The sequence below is a fragment of the Cherax quadricarinatus genome, chromosome 18, assembly GCF_038502225.1.
Source record: "Cherax quadricarinatus isolate ZL_2023a chromosome 18, ASM3850222v1, whole genome shotgun sequence".
In the NCBI taxonomy this organism is placed as follows: domain Eukaryota; kingdom Metazoa; phylum Arthropoda; class Malacostraca; order Decapoda; family Parastacidae; genus Cherax; species Cherax quadricarinatus.
The window spans coordinates 37,413,568-37,424,652 of NC_091309.1; positions in this window are offsets into that span (position 1 = coordinate 37,413,568).

Genomic DNA, 11,085 nt, shown 5'->3' on the forward strand with positions numbered 1-11,085 from the left:
AAAGTGTGTGTTGATGGCTACAGGTGTGTACTCCGTGAAAAGCTCATCATTATTGCTTCAAAGCACCATTTGGAAATCTTTCCTGGTGTAAACCTTGGTGACTGACACCGACAAATTGGAGTAAAAAGACACATGAGCAAACACTATGATTAAGGTTCCAGGACAGAAACGTTTTCTGATAAATATGTTCTAGTGTTTACTGCTTGTCTTTTTAAACCAATATCTTTCCTATTAATTAATCGGAGGTGGTGGAATAGCAAGTGTAGTTGACTCCCTGATTGTAGGGTGACGTTGGGTTATCGTAGCGGCAGCCACCGTAGGGGCACCTGCCGCCACCTTCAGCTACCGCACACTTTCCTGTGGATGAGATAATGACGATGACGTAAGTCTTGCTTAATTTCTGTCTCTAAGAGGAAAAGAAAAAGCTTGATTACTGGAAAGGGTCACCAGTGCTGGATCTGACACATCATCTGGGAATAGTAACACCAAATCTCTTATTATTGTTGAAATGGAACCATATATCTCAAACTCTTTTCTATCTCCATTTTCCACCTCTAAATTATGCTTTCATAAGTCATATTTCCTTGTAGTCTAAATAGCGGTATGAGGAATTAAAACTGGGGGGGGGGAAGAAAAGTTGGCTCTTGCTCCCTTACTAATTTGTACTCTTGTAAGTGATGGACAGTCCAATTTTGTACGTCTAAGAATACATTTCATATAAAGAAGAGTGGTCATCTATCATTCTTCATATTCATAATTTATCCTTTTTTCAAAAACAAAAAAAATTGCCAATTTTCTTTTCCTTCCTTGTTGAAATTGAAATGTGTCTAACCGCTGCTTGTTACACCGGTGAAGCCCAGCTAGTGTACATTGTGTTAATGGAATGTTTCTCAGGACCTGCACTTATATTGGCCCGTCTGTTCCTTTATCCTTTAAAATCATTCCTTCTGCAGTGATACAATCTGTCCCTAAGACAGGTGATTAAGTCAGTTTAATTATTATTACTTATATCATCTCAGAACTTCGGTTTTTAAGTTTAAAAGTTACTTAAGAGCAACGACAGCAGTAATGTTGTTTGATCATTATAATAAACATTATTAAGCCAGTTCTTGCAGTATTGTCTCTTACTTCAAATTTAGGTCAATTTGGCTTCTAGATTATGGTAAATCCTTCGTCACAGCTCTGAACATCTAACAATTTTAACTTCCATCATTCATCGACTTCACACTTTTTTGTGTTAGATAACTGTGACCTTCCTTCCTAAAACAACCATCTCCGTTATTATACAAGGGTACAACATTTACCTCTTTCTCTCTATCAGTAAAGTACCGTCATGTTTCTTATTTCTCCCTTATTATTCGTAAATATTTTCACAGTATGTCCAATGTTCTCCAAACTCAAGAACTTGAATACATTGTTTTTTCTTTGACTTGTTGCAATAAATTTACTTCCTCCGGTTTCAAGATTTACTTTAATGAACTCTTGCAGATATAAATATATAATATATTTTTGTACGATTTTCTTCCTGAGCCGACACAAGTATTCAGATACAGTGTTCTCCTCTTCCGAGGTTCTCGTTTATAACTTCAGAACGCCTCATCATATAGGCTTCAAACTCTCAACACTGATTCATCTTACTTAGATGATGGTTGGAACTATTATTGTGGTGAGTAATTGTTAATCTTTTGTTTTAAATATTGTATATTTTTTCTGTAAAATAACAAGTATACTTGAAGGTTTGAGTCTTTAATGACTAATTCATCTAATGAAATGGATATTTTCTTCATTTAGCTTGTGTAGGTGCAAATTAGTTAACTAACTAGCATTGTTAATAAACTTGGAATTCTTAAAGTCTCTGCAATAACTCGATAATGCATCAGCTGGTCAGCTTTAAACTTCAAGCTCTTGTGTGATTTTTAAAAGGAACTTTTGCACAGTTTTTGGGATGTGTAAGTTGTAATTTCTTAATTTTAATAAATAAAATGGTTTCCGTGCAATATCTGGGGGAATACTTTTTTATAATAGACTTCAAACAGTAACAGTGGTTCATCATATTTATATACATTGTTATATAAGAAATTTATACTGCACTCTGAACTATTCTTTTTGCTGTCATTGAGTAGATAGAGATAGATTTGTTATTTGAAGATGTATTTCTCAGACCCGCAGTGATAGTCATGCATGCAGTTGAACAAGGGACACAGTTCAGCAGGTACGTCTCATCTTGTAGATGAGAACACAAAAGAACGAAGCGACCTGTAGCTCAGTACAGCAATGGTTCTCAATTGAAACAACTAGGTTCGATTCCTGGGGAGAGAGGGAGACATGAACAAATCTCTCTATACCTCCTGCTCCTGTGAACCCAGTAGTAAATAAGTGTTCGAATGATAAAGACTTCTGTGGGTTACATCAGGTGATGGGTGGGGCAAGTGGTAGCGGAACCTCATAGTATTGCATCTCAGTGATAGCTCGTGCTGTTGACTTTCCATCTCACCTGTTTGCTTCGTTGGCAACTTTGACAATGGAGTAAGTGTAGTATTGAGAAATCCCAGTCTTATATTTGAGGTCCAGACGAATTGCATTAGTACAGTTAGTACTCTTAAATACTTCTTGACCAATAAAACTGGATATGTTAACGTTAAAATGGTCTTTTCATTAAAACACTGACACCAGATATTAAAGTGTAAATTGAAGCATACCTAGCCAGTATTTCCCACTGTAGTCACCGAAGCCATTCAAGGCAGGTGAAATCCCAGATCTGGATAATGTACAGAGAACCTTTTCTGCACACATAAGTTCCATCAACTACCTTAACTACTGGGAATGCTTGGAAGCACCTGACTTGTACTCACTGGAGAGCAGGTGAGAGAGATACATTATAATCTACACCTGGAAAATCCCAGAGGCACTGGTCCCTAATCTGCGCACACAAATCACTCCCTTCGAAAGCAAAAGGCTTGGCAGGCGGTGCAACATATCCCCAATGAAAAGTATTAGTACATTAAGAGAAAACACAGTAAGTGCCCGGGGCCGAAGACTGCTCAACAGCCTCCCACCAGCCATAAGGGAAATTACCAATAGACCCCTGGCTATCTTCAAGAGGGAGTTGGACAGATACCTAAAGTCAGCCGAGCTGTGGTTCGCATGTTGGACTTCGTGCGGCCAGCACTAGCAGCCTAGTTGATCAGGCCCTGATCCACCGGGAGGTCTGGTCGTGGACTGGACCCCGGGGGCGTTGATCCCCCGGAATACCCTTCAGAAAGACTCCAGGTAGCCAGCGTATATCAGTTGTATTCCTTCATGATTTTCATTCCAATTCACCCGCAGCCATTATTAGCTGAATGACGATAGTGCAGATAGAGTTCTTGTGTAATCATCTATTTTTTTGCTAAGCCTAGGTTCTGGAGGTGTGCGCCAGATATGCCTAGAATTACCAGGGAACAAGAGCACTGATTATCGCAGCTAAAGTGACCATGGCTCAGGGTGGGTATGTAGTTTCTTTTGGTTTATTCTCAGAGCTGGTATAAACCTTGGCAATAAATACCAAGTTGGTTTAGAAAGACACGTAAGCAAACACTATGACATATTTATTAGAAAACGTTTCGGCCCTGGGACCTTGATCACTTCTAACATACAGAGGTAGAAAGACATTATATATAGGCGGAGAGTGAGGTGTGAGTGACGCAGATGACGAGATGAGGACGGGTAGACGATGAGATCATGTGACTCCTGTGTTGTTGGGTTGGTGGTGCTTAGCCTGCTTGAGTATCATATGTGCTAATGTTTTAGAAATTTTGTGGTTTCCAGTGATATGTTCTATTGTGTCGGTGACGGCGATTAGTGAGGCTTCTAGGCACCGTCGGCGTCTGAGGTCTGGTTCGGTGAAAACGAGTTGTGCCTCATCCCAGTTCATCAAATGCCTCGTGGAGTCTCTGTGGAGGACACAGGCGTACCTTAAATCGTCTCTGTCACAGGCACTTCGATGCTCGTTCAGGCGGATCGCAAGGTCTCTGCCTGTCTCACCTACATATTTCTTGGGACAGAATCCACAGGGGATGATGTAGACGCCTGGTGTGGAAGTTAGTGATGTGGGGCTGCGTTTCGTAGTGAGGTCTTTGATAGATGTGTTTATGGTGGAAACATTGATGTTACTCTTAGCAAGTGCCCGGCAAGTATTTGTGGCAACATCACCACATGAGAGCACTATGAACTGCTAAGAAGGCTGTTCCATGGGCGGTTTGTTGAGGATAGCTTGTGCATGGAGTCTGCAATCTCGGATAAAGAAAGGTAGAAACTGAAGACGTGTAAAGGCTTGTGTTATGTAAGTACATTCTTCAAGAAAACAAGGGCTGGAGATGCGAAGAGCTCTCAAGAAGAAGCCAATGAGGACTCGTCTTTTAGTGCGGGTGTCTTGGTGTGAATAGAAGTGTAAAAGATCGTCCTCGGTGGTAGGTTTTCTATACACTTTGAAGAGAAGTTTGTCACTGTCGGGAGATCGGCTTAAATGTACGCCTTGACACCCTGAAGAAGAAACAACTCTATGCAATGCAAGAACTCTACATGCCAGATAGAGAACATCCTCTCCAAGTTGAAAATACCACGGATTATATCATCAATACTACTCCTCACAGGACTCAAAGAATGACTCTCCCACAGAGTGTCCGTCGTTATATCCATAAAGACGATTACCATCGACCAATGGTCTTGAGCAACCTCCCTGCAGATGAAGATGATTGGGTAACACCAGAACCCTTCTATGTTTACTAAGAAAATCATCGCCCACAATTAAGGAGACATCTTGTGTAACATTCTACTGTTAAAATTATGCTACATTTACTACGGCGGGACACCACCTTGTAAGAAGCTAATGTGTCAAGTAATTCTTTGTAAACTAGACAGAAAATTATTGCCTTCATTGTCATTTAAATATACGTTGTGCAATCGCAAAAAAAAGCAATTGCAACTTGTATATTTACTACCAATTCAGAGTCATGTACTTATATATCTGTTATATCTATGTGACTCTGATGGGTTTGTAGTATACCCCTTCAAGAATATTTTATTATTCCACATACACTTTTTAAATTATACAAAAGTGGTTGGGCCACTTACCTTTTATATCCTACCTCTCTCCCCCCTCCCACCCTTTTCCAATATTTCTATCCTTACCCATCCTTCTTCCTTACCCATCTTACCAAAGCTCTGGTCATAAGAAGAAGGGAGATCGGCACAGGAGGACGTCGAGGAAAGGAAGTTTGCCATCCTTTTCGAATTCAAGTCTACCCGTCTTCATCCCAACATGACATTCTTCAAGTCACCATGCGTCGCTCACACCTCACTCTCCGCCTATATACAATGTCCTGCTACCTCTGTATGTTAGAAGTGATCACGGTCCCAGGACCGAAACGTTTTCTAATAAATATGTCATGGCGTGTGCTTACGTGTCTTTCTAAACCATTTACAGAGCTGCCCTAATTTTATACCTTAAAATAAATGAGAAAATGACTCATTCTTCTGGATCCCTTTACAGACACCGCCTCCTCACAATGCAAAATGCTTTTCCGGTAATCACTTGTTTCTCAAACATAGTATCGGCTTTCTACCAACCCTCTCGGGTCCTTCTGTCCTCTTCTGTAATTCTGCCATAGATCCGGCTTCTCTCATGAAGCAAAAACGATTTTCGAATCGTCTGCAAGTCAGACGACAGAATGGCCTATGGCCATCTTCCAAACGACCCACATGAAAAACTTATGATTCTGCATTGACAACAAACATAACATTTATCGCACTTGACCTCCATAAACCAAGACATCTCTTTCCAAACATTAAACAAGGAGGGATGTGTATCATTGAAGTGAATGCTGCCGTCCTGGCTGAAAAGCTATTGCACCTACAGGCTACTAGCACCATTACTAGTTAGGACACACGTACACTTTTCCTCAACTCTGTGCATGAGTACAAAGAATGTACTTCTTAAACTCCAACAATTTCCAATCCTCCTGAAGAAGATACCCAAGTAACTTTCCTACCTCAAATAACATAGCAAATCACTCGGCAGCGTGAGAAGTGAATACTACCACAATGCTGAGTGGTGAGACTATGGCAGCCTAAAAAAGTTTAGTCGATCATAATAATCATGCTCGGTCTGCAGAGGAGCAAATCATAACAATCTTCTTGCAACTGCTCTTCACCTTGTTTTAGTTGCAATGAAACACCCTCCTTGTATTTTCGTTGGTACCAAGCTTACACAGGAGAAAGTGAGAGACAATAGAGAAACAAGGCTTATACAATCAAGCCGTGACTCATTTAGGCAGTCGAAGAAAAATACCACGTAATTCCAGACACACTCGACCCTCCAACACCGACGCCGCAACCCTCATGAACTTCGAACAACCGATTTACTGACATCTACCTCCTCTGTTACTTTCACTACGTCCTAAGTCACAAAGCCATTTTTGCAGTATTTACGCCACAACCTCTAAGACTTCAAAAGCTCCTCACTCCGAGAAGCCACTATTCCCAAAAGTATTTGTTCTTCGAACGGGGAATCCTTGACTTCGACTTCTGCATCTAGGACTGTCACAGAAATACATGCATTCTCTCCATTCCACTCCTACCCTCAGATGCAGCGAGTCCGTCCTACCACTGAAGACTTGTAAATTCCTTAAGACACGAGATCCCTCATGGTTCCTTCTTCCCTTTGCTGCCAACAGTGTATCTACTTTATCTCTTCCTCTTTCTCTCTCAGCACCTACATCATACTGTCCCCAACTTCTCTTACAGAAGAGAAAGCTGAAGCCACATCAGTATGTATAAAAGAGGCAGGTCTGTGTATAAATCTTATTACAGCTAACATTACACAAGGAAAACTCCACAAGGCAGACGTCCAAAGCTTAATTTCCCAAACATATTACACAACTCTGTACCCAACAGCAAATTACTTTCTCAGTCAGAGAGTGTTTCGCATTTTCAAATTTACATTTGTACCCAACTTAACCACGACGTAGCCAGCATCGACTTCAACAAGCGGTACACGTCTGCTCTGCACATCTTCCTCCTTCGCTTCTCCTTATCTTTTTCTGATATATAAAACTTGATACCGTCCTTACTACACTACTACTTTTATTAGCTGGTTTTAATTATCCTCATCTGCTCTCAGGTTTATCGTCATGTGCTGGTAGAGATCAGTTACTTTTTACTCATCCCTTTTCCTCTTCCTGTCGCTCTCTCTGTCCCTCTCCTTTTCCGTATCTTCAATACCAGTGATTTTAACCCCCCTTATCCGTACTCTCTCGGGTACTGATATATCTACTTGCTCACCTTCCATGTATTAGAATTTGACTGAACTTTCGTGAATTATTTCTTCGACAGTGATCACTTGCCTACTTTCCGTTGACCTCGCTGAAATTTACGGTAATCTGAAGGCTCAGATTAGAAGTTTCATACACGTTATAACTCAATTTTTCTCCAGTTGAATTACAGACGAATTATTGCATCACTTCACCTTAACTCTCTCTGCAGCTACGTTCGACCCCCCCCCCTACCTTCCTCCTCCCCAGACCTTACACAATCGTTAGAAACGAACATTTGAAGCAAACTGCTCACATAGTACGTTTGAAATGTGCTGTGTACACCAGTACAGAACGTAATTATAACTTATAAACAAGCAAGAGAACATGCATGTTAATTTATACAAACTGCCAAACAAACTTGCTGGGGCGCTTATGTATTCACCGTAGAGAATATGAAGGTACAATACCGTGACTTAAGAATCTTCTGTGTGGATAGTTAATGGTCCAAGTTGGACCGAAATGTCGTCACAAGTTTCATTTTCCTCTGTGCTGATTATAATTATCTGTGTATTCACGGTAAATGACACTACTTCTATTACCACAGTCTGCCCTGATCATCCACTGTTATTACTAATGCTAACAAAATGAATGTGTCACTCTTTCGTTTGAGCATCACTTCCTCTGGGTTTCCCAAGGACTACATTTACTCACCTCTTTTCTTCACTACAATTCCCAAATGGGAGACTGTCCCACTGGACTTCACGTTTCATACTGGCGAAGCTTGACTGTCCCACCGGACTTCACGTTTCATACTGGCGAAGCTTGACTGTCCCACTGGACTTCTCATCCCATACTGACAGAGCTTGACTGTCCCACTGGACATCACGTTTCATACTGGCGAAGCTTGACTGTCCCACTGGACTTCACGTTTCATACTGGCGAAGCTTGACTGTCCCACTGGACTTCTCATCCCATACTGACAGAGCTTGACTGTCCCACTGGACATCACGTCTCATACTGACGAAGCTTGACTGTCCCACTGGACTTCTCATCTCATACTGGCGAAGCTTGACTGTCCCACTGGACTTCTCATCTCATACTGACAGAGCTTGACTGTCCCACTGGACTTCTCATCTCATACTGACGAAACTTGACTGTCCCACTGGACTTCTCATCTCATACTGGCGAAGCTTGACTGTCCCACTGGACTTCTCATCTCATACTGGAGAAGCTTGACTGTCCCACTGGACTTCTCATCTCATACTGGCGAAGCTTGACTGTCCCACTGGACTTCTCATCTCATACTGGCGAAGCTTGACTGTCCCACTGGACTTCTCATCTCATACTGACAGAGCTTGACTGTCCCACTGGACTTCACGTCTCATACTGACGAAACTTGACTGTCCCACTGGACTTCTCATCTCATACTGGCGAAGCTTGACTGTCCCACTGGACTTCTCATCTCATACTGGAGAAGCTTGACTGTCCCACTGGACTTCTCATCTCATATTGGCGAAGCTTAACTGTCCCACTGGACTTCTCATCTCATACTGACGAAGCTTGAATGGCCCACTGGACTTCTCATCTCATACTGGCGAAGCTTGACTGTCCCACTGGACTTCTCATCTCATACTGGCGAAGTTTGACTGTCCCACTGGACTTCTCATCTCATATTGGCGAAGCTTAACTGTCCCACTGGACTTCTCATCTCATACTGACGAAGCTTGACTGTCCCACTGGACTTCTCATCTCATACTGGCGAAGCTTGACTGTCCCACTGGACTTCTCATCTCATACTGGCAGAGCTTGACTGTCGCACTGGACTTCTCGTCTCATACTGACGAAGCTTGAATATCCCACTGGACTTCTCGTCTCATACTGACGAAGCTTGACTGTCCCACTGGACTTCTCGTCTCATACTGACGGTGCTTGACTGTCCCATTGGACTTCTCGTCTCATACTGACGAAGCTTGACTGTCCCACTGAACTTCTTGTCTCATACTGACAGAGCTTGACTGTCCCACTGGACTTCTCATCTCATACTGACAGAGCTTGACTGTCGCACTGGACTTCTCGTCTCATACTGACGAAGCTTGAATATCCCACTGGACTTCTCGTCTCGTACTGACGAAGCTTGACTGTCCCACTGGACTTCTCGTCTCATACTGAGGGAGCTTGACTGTCCCATTGGACTTCTCGTCTCATACTGACGAAGCTTGACTGTCCCACTGGACTTCTCGTCTAATACTGACGAAGGTTGACTGTCCCTTTGGAATTCTCGTCTCATACTGACGAAGCTTGACTGTCGCACTGGACTTCTCGTCTCATATTGACGGAGCTTGACTGTCCCATTGGACTTCATGTCTCATGCTAACGAAGCTTAAAATTTCCAAAAAATTAAATTTGCTTTTCTTCCAGTTTATGTCCAAAAGTTCACATACCTCGAAGACTTTCATTCACATTTTCATACTACGGCTGTAAGTTCCCAGAAAGAGTAGGATACTCAGGTGTTTATCAAAATACAGGAATCCAAAAACGTTTAATAGAATTGTTGCAGATTTATATGTAACAGCCGTCGCTATCACACACACTGCAACAGCGTTCACCTTTTCATTTATTTTTTATTCAGAATATCAAAATGCAATACAAGCTATCCAGAAAATAGACTCACCGCATTTTATATTACTCTACAAAAAATTACGATTACAAATCATTTTTAGTAAACACAAGGATTCTTTTGCTGTGTTCCTGGACACACTGACATTCAGGGAAACGTTCACACAGACTCAGAGACTCAGTTGTTCATTATTTACCAATCTGTCAAAGAGGGAACATTTTTGCAAACTGTTCTCCTTCAAAACATAATTATGTTTATGGAAATAATCTTTCCATCGCTTTCGTGTGGGAGAAACTACTGTACATTCTCACAATGACTGTAAATCATACGAATACACCTCTTGCATAGATACCTCAAGGACAAACACCTGAAACCTCTCTGAGAGGAGTGCCAGGTCACACTGTCAGTTCCCAGTACATTAATAGACTGTCATATCTATCGGAAGGCACAGAATTAGCTTTTAACATCTACAATGCCCAGTCCCTACAGGATGTCTCATTATTATATAAATGGTTTATATTAACATAACCAGCTCTCCTGGCACTGTACCATTCACTCATATACCCTTATCTTACATATGGAATTTGTGCATGGGGATCAACATTCAATCACCTAAAACCTCTAATAACCCAGCAAAAGGCTGCAGTAAGAATAACAAATTCCCACTCCCGCCAGCATACTCCACCAATTTTCAAAAGTCTGAATCTGCTCACCATTAAGAACATCCATACTTATTCATGTGCCTACTACATACACAGAACAATACACGCAAATATATACCCTCCACTCAAAGTTCTCCTCACTAACCTTAACAGGAGACTTGGACCTGCCTCGCATGGGCCAGTAGGCCTTCTGCAGTGTTCCTTCGTTCTTATGTTCTTATGTTCTTAAGACACAGACCTCTTTTTGATATACCTCGTGTCCACATCATACTGTGTAAAAACTCTATGCACATAAAGGGCCCCAAAATATGGAATTCATTACCAGAAGATATTAAAGTAACCCAGTCTGAAAATCAATTTAAGACTCTTCTCAAAAGCCACTTAATCACCCTAGACTAAATGCTAAATACTCAGTACACACATGTACACTTATGTACTCCCACATCACAACTTCAATAATCACTTTGAACCTTTCATACATTGTTGACAGGAATATAATTGAATCATTGTTTTC